Source organism: Petromyzon marinus, unplaced genomic scaffold (assembly GCF_048934315.1).
Source record: "Petromyzon marinus isolate PM22_M1 ecotype Great Lakes invasive population unplaced genomic scaffold, UKy_Petmar_22M1.pri1.0 PM_G_Scaffold_14, whole genome shotgun sequence".
NCBI classification, from domain to species: Eukaryota; Metazoa; Chordata; class Hyperoartia; order Petromyzontiformes; family Petromyzontidae; genus Petromyzon; species Petromyzon marinus.
In genome coordinates this window covers 3,824,752-3,836,965 of record NW_027422695.1, presented here as the reverse complement: position 1 = coordinate 3,836,965, position 12,214 = coordinate 3,824,752, and the positions used below count along the sequence as shown (strand labels likewise).

General features: G+C 46.1%; 1 long non-coding RNA gene across 1 annotated transcript; it reads right to left on the bottom strand.

The window, feature by feature from the left end:
- Positions 1 to 2,211: 2,211 nt before the first annotated feature.
- On the bottom strand, positions 2,212 to 5,486 carry LOC142910278 (uncharacterized). The gene is made up of 3 exons (XR_012932814.1): positions 5,289 to 5,486; positions 2,438 to 2,574; positions 2,212 to 2,295 (listed from the first exon to the last, which is right to left on the bottom strand). It is a non-coding gene; the product is annotated as an uncharacterized LOC142910278 (long non-coding RNA).
- Between the last annotated feature and the right edge of the window lie 6,728 nt (positions 5,487 to 12,214).

The window sequence follows — 12,214 nt, the reverse complement described above, 5'->3', positions numbered from 1 at the left end:
GTCTCTGTGTGAGTAGTGTGTGGGTCTCTGTGTGAGTAGTGTGTGGGTCTCTCTGTGTGAGTAGTGTGTGGGTCTCTCTGTGAGTAGTCTGTGGGTCTCTCTGTGAGTAGTGTGTGGGTCTCTGTGTGACTAGTCTGTGGGTCTCTCTGTGAGCAGTGTGTGGGTCTCTGTGTGAGTAGTCTGTGGGTCTCTCTGTGAGTAGTGTGTGGGTCTCTGTGTGAGTAGTGTGTGGGTCTCTGTGTGAGTAGTGTGTGGGTCTCTGTGTGAGTAGTGTGTGGGTCTCTGTGTGAGTAGTGTGTGGGTCTCTCTGTGAGTAGTCTGTGGGTCTCTGTGTGAGTAGTGTGTGGGTCTCTGTGTGAGTAGTGTGTGGATCTCTGTGTGAGTAGTCTGTGGGTCTACTGTGTTAGTAGTCTGTGGGTCTCTGTGTGAGTAGTGTGTGGGTCTCTCTGTGAGTAGTCTGTGGGTCTCTGTGTGAGTAGTGTGTGGGTCTCTCTGTGAGTAGTGTGTGGGTTTCTGTGTGAGTAGTGTATGGCTCTTCCTGTGAGTAGTGTGTGGGTCTCTGTGTGAGTACTGCGTGGGTCTCTGTGTGAGTAGTGTGTGAGTCTCTCTGTGAGTAGTCTGTGGGTCTCTGTGTGAGTAGTGTGTGGGTCTCTCTGTGAGTAGTCTGTGGGTCTCTGTGCGAGTAGTGTGTGGGTCTCTCTGTGATTAGTCTGTGGGTCTCTGTGTGAGTAGTGTGTGGGTCTCTCTGTGAGTAGTGTGTGGGTTTCTGTGTGAGTAGTGTATGGGTCTTCCTGTGAGTAGTGTGTGGGTCTCTGTGTGAGTAGTGCGTGGGTCTCTGTGTGAGTAGTGCGTGGGTCTCTGTGTGAGTAGTGTGTGGGTTTCTGTGTGAGTAGTCTGTGGGTCTCTGTGTGAGTAGTCTGTGGGTCTCTGTGTGAGTAGTGTGTGGGTCTCTGTGTGAGTAGTCTGTGGGTCTCTGTGTGAGTAGTGTGTGGGTCTCTGTGTGAGTAGTGTGTGGGTCTCTGTGTGAGTAGTGTGTGGGTCTCTCTGTGTGAGTAGTGTGTGGGTCTCTCTGTGAGTAGTCTGTGGGTCTCTCTGTGAGTAGTGTGTGGGTCTCTGTGTGACTAGTCTATGGGTCTCTCTGTGAGCAGTGTGTGGGTCTCTGTGTGAGTAGTCTGTGGGTCTCTCTGTGAGTAGTGTGTGGGTCTCTGTGTGAGTAGTCTGTGGGTATCTCTGTGAGTAGTGTGTGGGTTTCTGTGTGAGTAGTGTATGGGTCTTCCTGCGAGTAGTGTGTGGGTCTCTCTGTGAGTAGTCTGTGGGTCTCTATGTGAGTAGTGTGTGGGTCTCTCTGTTAGTAGTGTGTGGGTTTCTGTGTGAGTAGTCTGTGGGTCTCTGTGTGAGTAGTCTGTGGGTCTCTGTGTGAGTAGTGTGTGGGTCTCTGTGTGAGTAGTCTGTGGGTCTCTGTGTGAGTAGTGTGTGGGTCTCTGTGTGAGTAGTGTCTGGGTCTCTGTGTGAGTAGTGTGTGGGTCTCTGTGTGAGTAGTGTGTGGGTCTCTCTGTGTGAGTAGTGTGTGGGTCTCTGTGTGAGTAGTGTGTGGGTCTCTCTGTGTGAGTAGTGTGTGGGTCTCTCTGTGAGTAGTCTGTGGGTCTCTCTGTGAGTAGTGTGTGGGTCTCTCTGTGAGTAGTCTGTGGGTCTCTATGTGAGTAGTGTGTGGGTCTCTCTGTTAGTAGTGTGTGGGTTTCTGTGTGAGTAGTCCGTGGGTCTCTGTGTGAGTAGTCTGTGGGTCTCTGTGTGAGTAGTGTGTGGGTCTCTGTGTGAGTAGTCTGTGGGTATCTGTGTGAGTAGTGTGTGGGTCTCTCTGTTAGTAGTGTGTGGGTTTCTGTGTGAGTAGTCTGTGGGTCTCTGTGTGAGTAGTGTGTGGGTCTCTTTGTGAGTAGTGTGTGGGTCTCTCTGTGTGAGTAGTGTGTGGGTCTCTCTGTGAGTAGTCTGTGGGTCTCTCTGTGCGTAGTGTGTGGGTCTCTGTGTGTCAGTAGTCTGTGGGTCTCTGTGTTAGTAGTGCGTGGGTCTCTCTGTGAGTAGTCTGTGGGTCTCTCTGTGAGTAGTCTGTGGGTCTCTCTGTGAGTAGTGTGTGGGTCTCTGTGTGAGTAGTCTGTGGGTCTCTGTGTGAGTAGTGTGTGGGTCTCACACAGAGACCCACACACTACTCACACAGATACCCACAAGTGTTTCGAGTACTCGGCCCCGCTTGAACGTCGAAGTGCTTCGTTGAAGCCATCATTTGCAGGAGCCGGGGCGCTTCTGAAAAAAAAAGAGCCACGAAGCTCAGTGGGCATTGCCTGGTGTAGTCAAAAGAGTCGAGTTTAGTCGATGGCCTTTAGTGGGAGTAGCGTTGAGGGGGGGCATCGTCTCAAGTGGGGTAGCGGCGCTGTTTGCTACTCACGGTCAAGGGGCAGGGCGAAGGGGTTGTGACGGTCGCCCAGCACAACGGCCAGCAAGGCCACTAAACGGGTGGTGGTGGGGAAAGCCTCCATTGGGGGGGGGTGGCAGATGGTCGGCCTGGCGGCTTCCTTCACTTGGCTAGGAGGGGTGAAGGGGAGGGAGTAGGAGGAGCAGTGGGAATGATATTTATTTAGACTGCAAGAGGAGGAATCCAAAGCGCTATGAAGCTCTTTATTTCACAGACGTCCAGCTGGGGCACTGGGTCAGAAACATGACAACAAACACAAAACAAAAACACGGCGTGAGTGTAGAGTTACAGGAAGAGTAAAACAAATCACTTTAAAAAATATATATACTAATAAAAGTAACCAATGTTTAATCTTTCCACGTGAAGCACACCACCGTGCTACATAGCTCTTTTTAAGAAGAGACCTTGGCCCATAAATGGTGGGCTGATATCAAGTGGACATTCAGGGCAAAATACTCTAAACGCGTGGCGTTTCGGAATGTGGAGGGGAAAAAACCGGAGGACTCGGGGAGAAAAATCCACGCGGCCGCGGGGCGAGAGAAACGTCAACTCCAAAGATAGAGCAGGGAGTGTCAGAGTCGGTATCAAACCCCACGACCTCCTGTGCACCAGGTGACAACCATGCTGGGTTAAAGACCTCCTCCTTCACAAGGGACAATTGGATGCATGCCTAAGGCTCCTTCATTGATGGACACGTTCCTCCTGCGTTGAGCAAAATGTTTAGGTTCTCATCGTTTCGCAGAGGCTGCATTTTTTGCCACAGCAGAAAACGAATGTTGGGGGAAACGCCTCCTTGCATCGGACTCTTTGATTTTTGTTCGCTAAAGTCACGTAGGTAAAAATATATCAATAAAATAAATAAATAGAAAAACAACTCAATTAAAATCACGACGTTTCGGAGGCAGCAGCACAAGCTTCCGTCTTGAGGTGGAAACCGTCATGGTAAAAATTGCTGCATCAGGTGAAGAGAACTCTAAGACACCCGAGATTGTATACAGGTTAAGGGGGGGGGGGAGAGATAAGAAGGGCCGTGGGGGGGGGGGGCTAAGTTAAGCCGCCTTCTGTTATGCTGCAGGGGGTTGAGGGGGGACGGAGAGATGGCCGTGTGCAGGTTGAAGAGCGTTACACACATGAACCAGAGGCAGGAGGCAATATTTAAGCTGACAAACTGGTTGCCTTGCGGAGTATACTGCTGTAAACTATAAGGCTGCTAAAGTTTACCTTAGGTTTAACTTTATTTTTTTTTACTTAGGTTTAACTTTATTTTTTTTACGTCCACGACTTTACCGAAAATAAGCCAAAGAGTATGAATCCTTGCACATCACAAAAGCTTCAAATCTAGCGCCTCACATCGTGTTAGTTTGGCACCAATGTTCGTGCTGATTGTTTTAAACTAGATCAATAAAACAACATTGATTACAGCCCCAGCTCAGGTTTTTTTTCCCATCAATGAAACAGTCCCTGAAGTGAGAGCACCTTCCAGGATAGAAACCAACACTGCCGCACGTCTGTCCAATAGCTGTGTAAAAAAACAATTGAGTTGAAAAAAATGTCAAGCCGACAGGGAAAGGGGCTCCTGGCAAGTGTGACCGCCAGCCAGGTCGATGTATTGGTAATGAGAATGTGCAATTTTTTTTGTCCTTGGAAACACGGACTATGAATAAAACGAGATATTCTTAGCTCTTTCGGTAAAGTCACGTTGAAGGGAAACAATAAAATAATAAAATATATAAAACAATAAAAATTATCACGACGTTTCGACCATAACACAAACGGTCGTCATCAGGTCGAAACGTCGTGAGAATTTTTATTGTTTTATATACATTTTATTATTTTATTGTTTCCCTTCAACGTGACTTTACCGAAAGAGCTAAGGATATGAATTACTGCAGTCACGAAAGCTTTAAATCAAAATTTAAAACGAGATACTCGCAGAGTTTACGCTTCTGAATGTGCACTTGTTCAATCGATTCACTCGGTCTAAGAGGCAGACGCACGGTAAATTATTGGGCGGAACTTTGTAAGCTCCTAAGGTAGACAAAGCGAGCTTGAACACGACGCGCTCGAGTGAAGTCTTTGAGCGACGCATAGTTCATAGTTCATTTATTTGGTATAGCCCTGTGAGCCATTCGGCTCTTGAATCGGGTGCAACCGCAACAAACAAAAAACATGAACAAGAAAACATCTTAAAGTGATTACGTGACTGTGCAAACAGAAAATACAGGAAAAAAATATCAAAATATTCCTGAAATAGCACCGTACACCAACGCTGTGTGCAAAAATCCCAGTGGGATGCAAGTCAAATAACAACAACAACCACAAGACAACTAAGATTAAAGCCATCAGTCTAACTCCATACTACAATAAACAAAAACATGGCCAAAACAATTTTTTTCGAAATCACCAAAATAAAAGCCATAAATGCAATGTAACAGTGATCATAGGGAGTGTGACCGAATTTTTAACAATAAACTACATAAATAAATTATAACACCAAAATCTAGAGCCATAATTTAGGCCACTGAATAGCAGTGGCAGCTAGGGTTCTACAACTCCTCTAGAGCACATTGACACGCGTGCATTGCAAATAATTCAAGTTTAAAACACGCAGCAAAGATTCGTTACAAAGGCCTAGCGGCAGCCTTCACGCATCCTTTGGAAGCTTGCTAACCCACAACATAACCTAGAGACCATCTTCCAGGTCTCTATGGAGACCATCGCATGACAGCGGCATCTGTAGCCGGCCAAAGTGCCGCCTCGGCCGGCTGGGCAATCTAGCCGAGACCGGTGACACTCCCGGAATAGGCCTCAACGCGGCACTCACCAGCGCAACGCTGCGTAGGTGTCTGGGGAGGGGGTCTTAAGCTATATCCTCCTTCGTGGTGAGGTTATAAACAAAACAATGTCCTCGTGTGGTCGTGGTGGAGGAGGAGATTCGACGTTCCGTGCCTCGAATCACAGGCAGGCGACTCGGTGGGGCTGTTATCACGTGAGGCCTTAGCAGGGCGCTTTTATAAATCGTAGTGCGGATAGGCGAACACGCAGTGCGAGCGAGGCTCAGATTCTGTAGAACTGATAAACACTGCCCATAGACTCAGCACTGCCCATAGACTCAACACTGCCCATAGACTCAGCACTGCCCATAGACTCAACACTGCCCATAGACTCAGCACTGCCCATAGACTCAACACTGCACCATAGACTCAACACTGCCCATAGACTCAAGACTGCACCATAGACTCAGAACTGCACCATAGACTCAACACTGCCCATGGACTCAACACTGTCCATAGACTCAACACTGTCTATGGACAGTGGCCTAAAATATGGCTCTAGATTTTGGTGTTATAATTTATGTAGTTTATTGTTAAAAATTCGGTCACAGTCCCTATGATCACTGTTACACACAGTGTACACACATTGTGTACACACACGGTGTACACACACACAGTGTACACACACACAGTGTATACACACAGTGTACATACACACATAGTGAACACACACACACAGTCTACACGCACAGTGTACACACACACAGTGTACACATACACACAGTGTACTCACACAGTGTACACACACACAGTGTACACACAGTGTGTATACACATATTGTATACACACAGTGTACACACACACAGTGTACACACAGTGTGTATACACATAGTGTATACACACAGTGTACACACACACAGTGTACACACACACAATGTACACACAGTGTACACACAGACAGTGTACACACATACACAGTGTACACACACACACATACAGTGTATACACACAGTGTATATACACACACAGTGTACACACACAGTGTGTAAACACACAGTATACACACAGTGTACACACACACAGTGTATACACACAGTGTACACACACACAGTGAACACACACACAGTATACATGCACAGTGTACACACACATAGTGTATACACACAGTGTACACACACAGTGTACACACACAATGTACACACAGTGTACACACACACAGTGTACACACACACAGTGTACACACATACACAGTGTACACACACACAGTATACATGCACAGTGTACACACACACAGTGTATACACAATAATGTCCACGTTGTTGTTGTAGCTGAGCCCACGCACCCAAGGGAGGGAGCAATGAAAATGAATCTAAATCAACTTAAACTCCAATCCCGCTGTGACGTCACCACTCAGCTTTACCTCATTGGCGTGAAACGCCAAGGGGAGGTGTACCTCGCTAGTGACGTCATGTCATCAAGGTATTCACCCCTCCCCCGCGCTCTTGAACATGAGGTCACCTCCGCTTGGGTCACTGCCAATATCGTTCCAGTGCCAATCCTTATTTGGGCAAAGCTACGCCCAGTGACTGGCGGCTCATTAACATAATGTGTTCGTTAAAGCCGTCGCGAGTTTATTGCGACGGGTTCAGCACTCACGACATAACGGACGGCAACATTAACATAATTTATTCATTCTCTAATTTAATTAGTTACGGAGCAGCTCATTGTGGGAGGAGCGTGTCTCGTTCCCAGGAAGTGACGTCACGTCACCTGCTACCGCGCGACGTCCCGAGGTGAGAAATTCTCATTGCGATTGTGGTTGTGGTTGTTTACCAAGGTAGAGCCTCTCTCTCTCTCGTAGGGATGTCAGTTGAGTAGCAGCGAGCATGGGAATCGATGTCCAGGTTGGAACTTTACAACGCGGGGCCTAGCCACGCGGGGCCTTGCCTCCTGCCCTCGCCTGATTGCATTCACTTTAATTATCTCGCTTAAGTTTAATTTGTCTTCACCCGGCTCGCCACTTTGTAACTTTGTTTTATCGTGAATATTCACGCAGTTTTTATTTTCGTTCTTTTGTTTGCAGGCCAAGCCCGCTTGAGCTGCTATACCGCTCTTGTTATCAGAAGCGACCTGCCCACAACAACACAAGGTGAGGCTTTGTCAACGTGTGTGAATGTTTTGACTTAAAACTTTGGCGACTGCAGGAATTAATGTTCTTGGTTCTTTCGGTAAAGTCACGTAGATAGAAAATAAAATAAAAGATAATAAATTTAATGAAAAATAAAAAAATGGAAAATGAAGCAAAAAACCCACGACGTTTCGATCGCAACACAAGTGGTCTTTATCTTATTAAATTTAATCTGTTATTTTTATTTTCTATCTATGTGACTTTACTGAAAGAACCAACAATACGTGTGTCAATGTATCTATCGGTCAAAGACGCTAAGCGCGTGCCGCTGTTGACTCTGAATGTGTGGAGGGGAACACCTTCACGGGGAGAGAGAGAGACAGAGACACGGATAGCCTCGGCTATGTTGATGATCCTCGATTCATTACTTGGTGGAGTGAGGAAGAATTAATGCTGAGCAGATGAAGGTGGCCAGGCATGGTTCTGGTCACACCACCACCTGTTTACTCATGGCAGTGTGTGACAGTGTCAAGTTTGTGTTTGCAGTAAAGTCTATTAACTCTGTTGAACATGAGGATATATAAAACAATAGTTTCTTTTAGTTTTCCTCTGGAACTCTTTGTAAGAATGGAAACAGGAGGTGAACACAGCACACACATGCAGCTGAAGTCGGAACTGTTCATCCCCAGCATTCAAGGACATAGCCTGGATTCACACCTGAGTTGCGATTGAACGTTAATTAATGCATTTCTGCATAACAGAAATAGTATTGTTTTCAACACCCTTTGCTATGTCAGCTGAATTTAGCTTTCATAAATATTCCTTTTGTAGTCAGCCGAAATTGTGTGCTTAGAGATTTGGGTTACCATTCATCTTGAAGATATGAAGGCTTCCAGGCATATTAATGACATTTCCCCTCTCATTGTGTGCCATAACAGCCCGTGGAGAGAAACCCTTCAGGTGCACTCTGTGCGGGAAGGCGTTTGCACGTTCATCAAATCTGATGAATTTGAGAAACTTTTCATTGCATCATGAATATATTAATTAGTATAGACGTGTAAGTCACGTGTGACTATATATGCATTCCTCTGTGCCTCAATACTGACGTGTAGATGGTGTGTATATTATTTTTTTCTGTCTGCAGCTGACGCTGCCACTTTGTAAATTTGTTTTATTGTAAATATTCACGCAGTTTTTATTTTCTTTTGTTAGCAGGCCAAGCCCGCTTGAGCTGCTATACCGCTCTTGTTATCAGAAGCGACCTGCCCACAACAACACAAGGTGAGGCTTTGTCAACGTGTGTGAATGTTTTGACTTAAAACTTTGGTGACTGCAGGAATTAATATTCTTGGTTCTTTCGGTAAAGTCACGTAGATAGAAAATTAAATTAAAATAACAGATAATAATTTTTCTTTTTTACAATGAAGCCTAAAACCCCACAACGTTTCTATGGCAACATTAATGTTGAAGATGCGAGGGCTTACAGGAATATTTATGACATTTGCCCTCTCATTGCGTGCCATGACAGTGCTGTTTGCACAGTCACACATATTCACTGTAAGATGTTTTTCTTGGTCGTGTTTTTGTTTTGTTGCTTGTTGTGGTTTCACCCGATTCAAGAGCCGAATGGCTCACGGGACTCTAAGCAAAATAAATCAAACTGAAAATAAAAAAACTGAAACCGCGTGATGAATTTTGGGAAAGTTTTTCACTGCATCTCCAAATATATAAAGGCAAAGTTGTGATTGTGTGTGTTGTCTGTTCAAAATGTTTAGCGTACTTCCTGACATGCAACAAACTGGAAATTTGCCATGTGGGTACTTTCCAGACTGTACACCGTGCAAACATTATACAAATACACTTTTAGGTTCTTTTTGGGGGGTAGAGGGGAGCTCAATAATGTATAGATTTTTCCACGGCAAGTGAGCTGTGACGTCAAATCTGTCACGTGACCCTCGCACGTGGAAGCGTCACGCATTGAAGTGTACCGGTTAGCGTTGTCTGTGTGTGTGTCTGTGTGTGTGGAAGAGTAACACATTGTAGTGTAGCGGTTAGCGCTACGCTACGAACCCGGCAACCCGAGTTTGATTCCCGTTCACGGCCACCACCGGTGATGATTATTTGAACCGCTTCTGGGCCTCCCCTAGGTCGACTCAGCCTTAAACGAGTAACTGTTGTGGTGGTGTGAACATCGCCACTGGGGAGACAAAGGCGGCCGGACGTGGTGGATCCAAGTCCCGGGCGAAGCCGGGTAGTACAGCTATTCATGAATATATGAATGAATATAGACGTGTAAGTCACGTGTGACTGTATATATTAATTCCTCCATGGCTCGATACTGACGTGTAGATGGTGTGGATATTCTTATTTTCTGTCTGCAGCTGAGGCTGGTCTGATGGAGCAAAGGCCCTCAGCACAGCAGCTCGGTACGACAAGTCAACAATGCGACCGGCGTGCATACAGCACGGATCGGACTGGAAATTTGACACAGCACCAGAGAACACACACGGGAGAGAAACCCTTCAAGTGCAGTGTGTGTAGGAAGGCGTTTTCAGATTCATTTGCTCTTAAAACACACCAGAGAACACACACGGGAGAGAAACCCTTCAAGTGCAGTGTGTGTGGGAAGGCATTTTCAGATTCATCTCATCTTCAAAGACACCAGAGAACACACACGGGAGAGAAACCCTTCAAGTGCAGTGTGTGTGGGAAGACATTTTCAGATTCATTTGCTCTTAAAACACACCAGAGAACACACACCGGAGAGAAACCCTTCAAGTGCAGTGTGTGTGGAAAGGCATTTTCACAGTCATTTGCTCTTAAAAAACACCACAGAACACACACGGGAGAGAAACCCTTCAAATGCACTGTGTGTGGGAAGACATTTTCAGATTCATCTACTCTTAAAAAACACCAGAGAACACACACGGGAGAGAAACCCTTCAAGTGCAGTGTGTGTCGGAAGACATTTTCAGGTTCATTTGCTCTTAAAACACACCAGAGAACACACGGGAGAGAAACTCTTCAAGTGCAGTGTGTGTGGGAAGGCATTTCCAGATTCATCTAATCTTAAAAGACACCAGAGAACACACACGGGAGAGAAACCCTTCAAGTGCAGTGTTTGTGGGAAGGCATTTTCACGGTCATCTGCTCTTAAAAAACACCAGAGAACACACACGGGAGAGAAACCCTTCAAGTGCAGTGTGTGGGGAGGCATTTGCACAGTCCCCACATCTTCAAGTACACCAGAGAACACACACAGGAGAGAAACCCTTCAGGTGCATTCTGTGCAGGATGGCGTTTGTGCATGTGTCACATCTTCAAAGACACCGGAGAACACACGGGAGAGAAACCCTTCAGGTGCATTCTGTGCGGGATGGCGTTTGCACAGTTGCCACATCTTAAAGTACACCAGAGAACACACACGGGAGAGAAACCCTTCAAGTGCAGTGTGTGTTGGAAGGCGTTTGCACATTCATCTGCTCTTGTAGTACACCAGAGAACACACGGGAGAGAAACCTTTCAAGTGTACTCTGTGCAGGCAGTTGTTTGCAAATTCATCAAATCTTCAAGTACACCAGAGAACACAAGCATCAGAAGATCCACAAGGAGTGGAGTCTGAAATCGGCTTGTGAAAGTCAAAGTGCCACCATGAGCCCATCCCTCATGAAACAGGAACCGGAAGAAAATCCCAGCTTGGACACTTTTAAAGGTATCAGGGTGAAATATGAAGAGGTGATGGTGAAGAGGGAAGAAGTGATGGTGAAGAGCGAAGTGATAGTGAAATGTGAAGAAGTGATGGTGAATAGCGAAGAAGTGAAGGTGAAATGTGAAGATGAATATTCAACTCAAAAATGGGATCTTCACATCGACGGAGGCAACGTGAAGCAGGAGGAGAATTCTGACTATGAGGCAGAGCGAGGCAACTCCCAGCAGTTTGTGTGAAGTGGAGGTGTGGGTGGACTTCCTAGACAATCCAAAGTCAAGTGGAGACCCGGTAGATGTGTAAGCCAGAGACGATGTCGCTCCAATAGATGCACCTTTGTCACAGGCCTTTAATGACAAGAATGTGAAGTTGAAGACTAATTTCTTAGGTTCATCCTGCAGAGTAAGAGCGGCCAGTCTTTGTGGACCTGTGGGTTGGGTTAATCTCTCACCATGAACGAGAGCTAATAAGCTCCCAAGCATTCACGATGTTCTCATGATAATTGCTTTTACGCTTTGCTCGCTTAATCGCCTCGGCAACTCGGAGTTTCATGTCTATCTCGTCTGAGACGCTCGAAGAGCATCCCCAAGTAGCAGCTGCCCCTGTGTGGCACAAGGTGGTGGCCCTGCACCGGCCTGCATGTGGAAAAGAGCCTGTCAGTAGGGGGCGATGATTGATGCGTCATCTCGGTTGTGTAGTTTGTAGGCAATCTTGATTCGACGCTTTTGTGATTGCAGGAATCCACACTGTCTAGTTATTTCGGTAAAGTCATCACGTGGGTAGAAACATAACAGACCACGGCGTTTAGATCACAACACAAGCACTCGTCATCAGGTGGGGCAACCACAGCAAGAAGAAGACGCTGAAGTAGGCGCCTTCTTCAGCAGTTTTGTCTTCTTGCTGCTGCGATTGTCCCACCTGATGACGATTGCTTGTGTTGCGATATTTGTAGCTAATGTTTAGAATTTTCTACGTTTTGACCCAGACGCCAGCATGCAACGGCCTACTCGTTTTGAATGACACTACAATAATTTGTTGTACATACACTGTTAAGCAGGCGGTGCGTATTTTAAAAATAGCTTCTTCTTAATACGATGTAACCTGATGCAGTATATTTCACTGCAGTAATTACATTTTGTTAA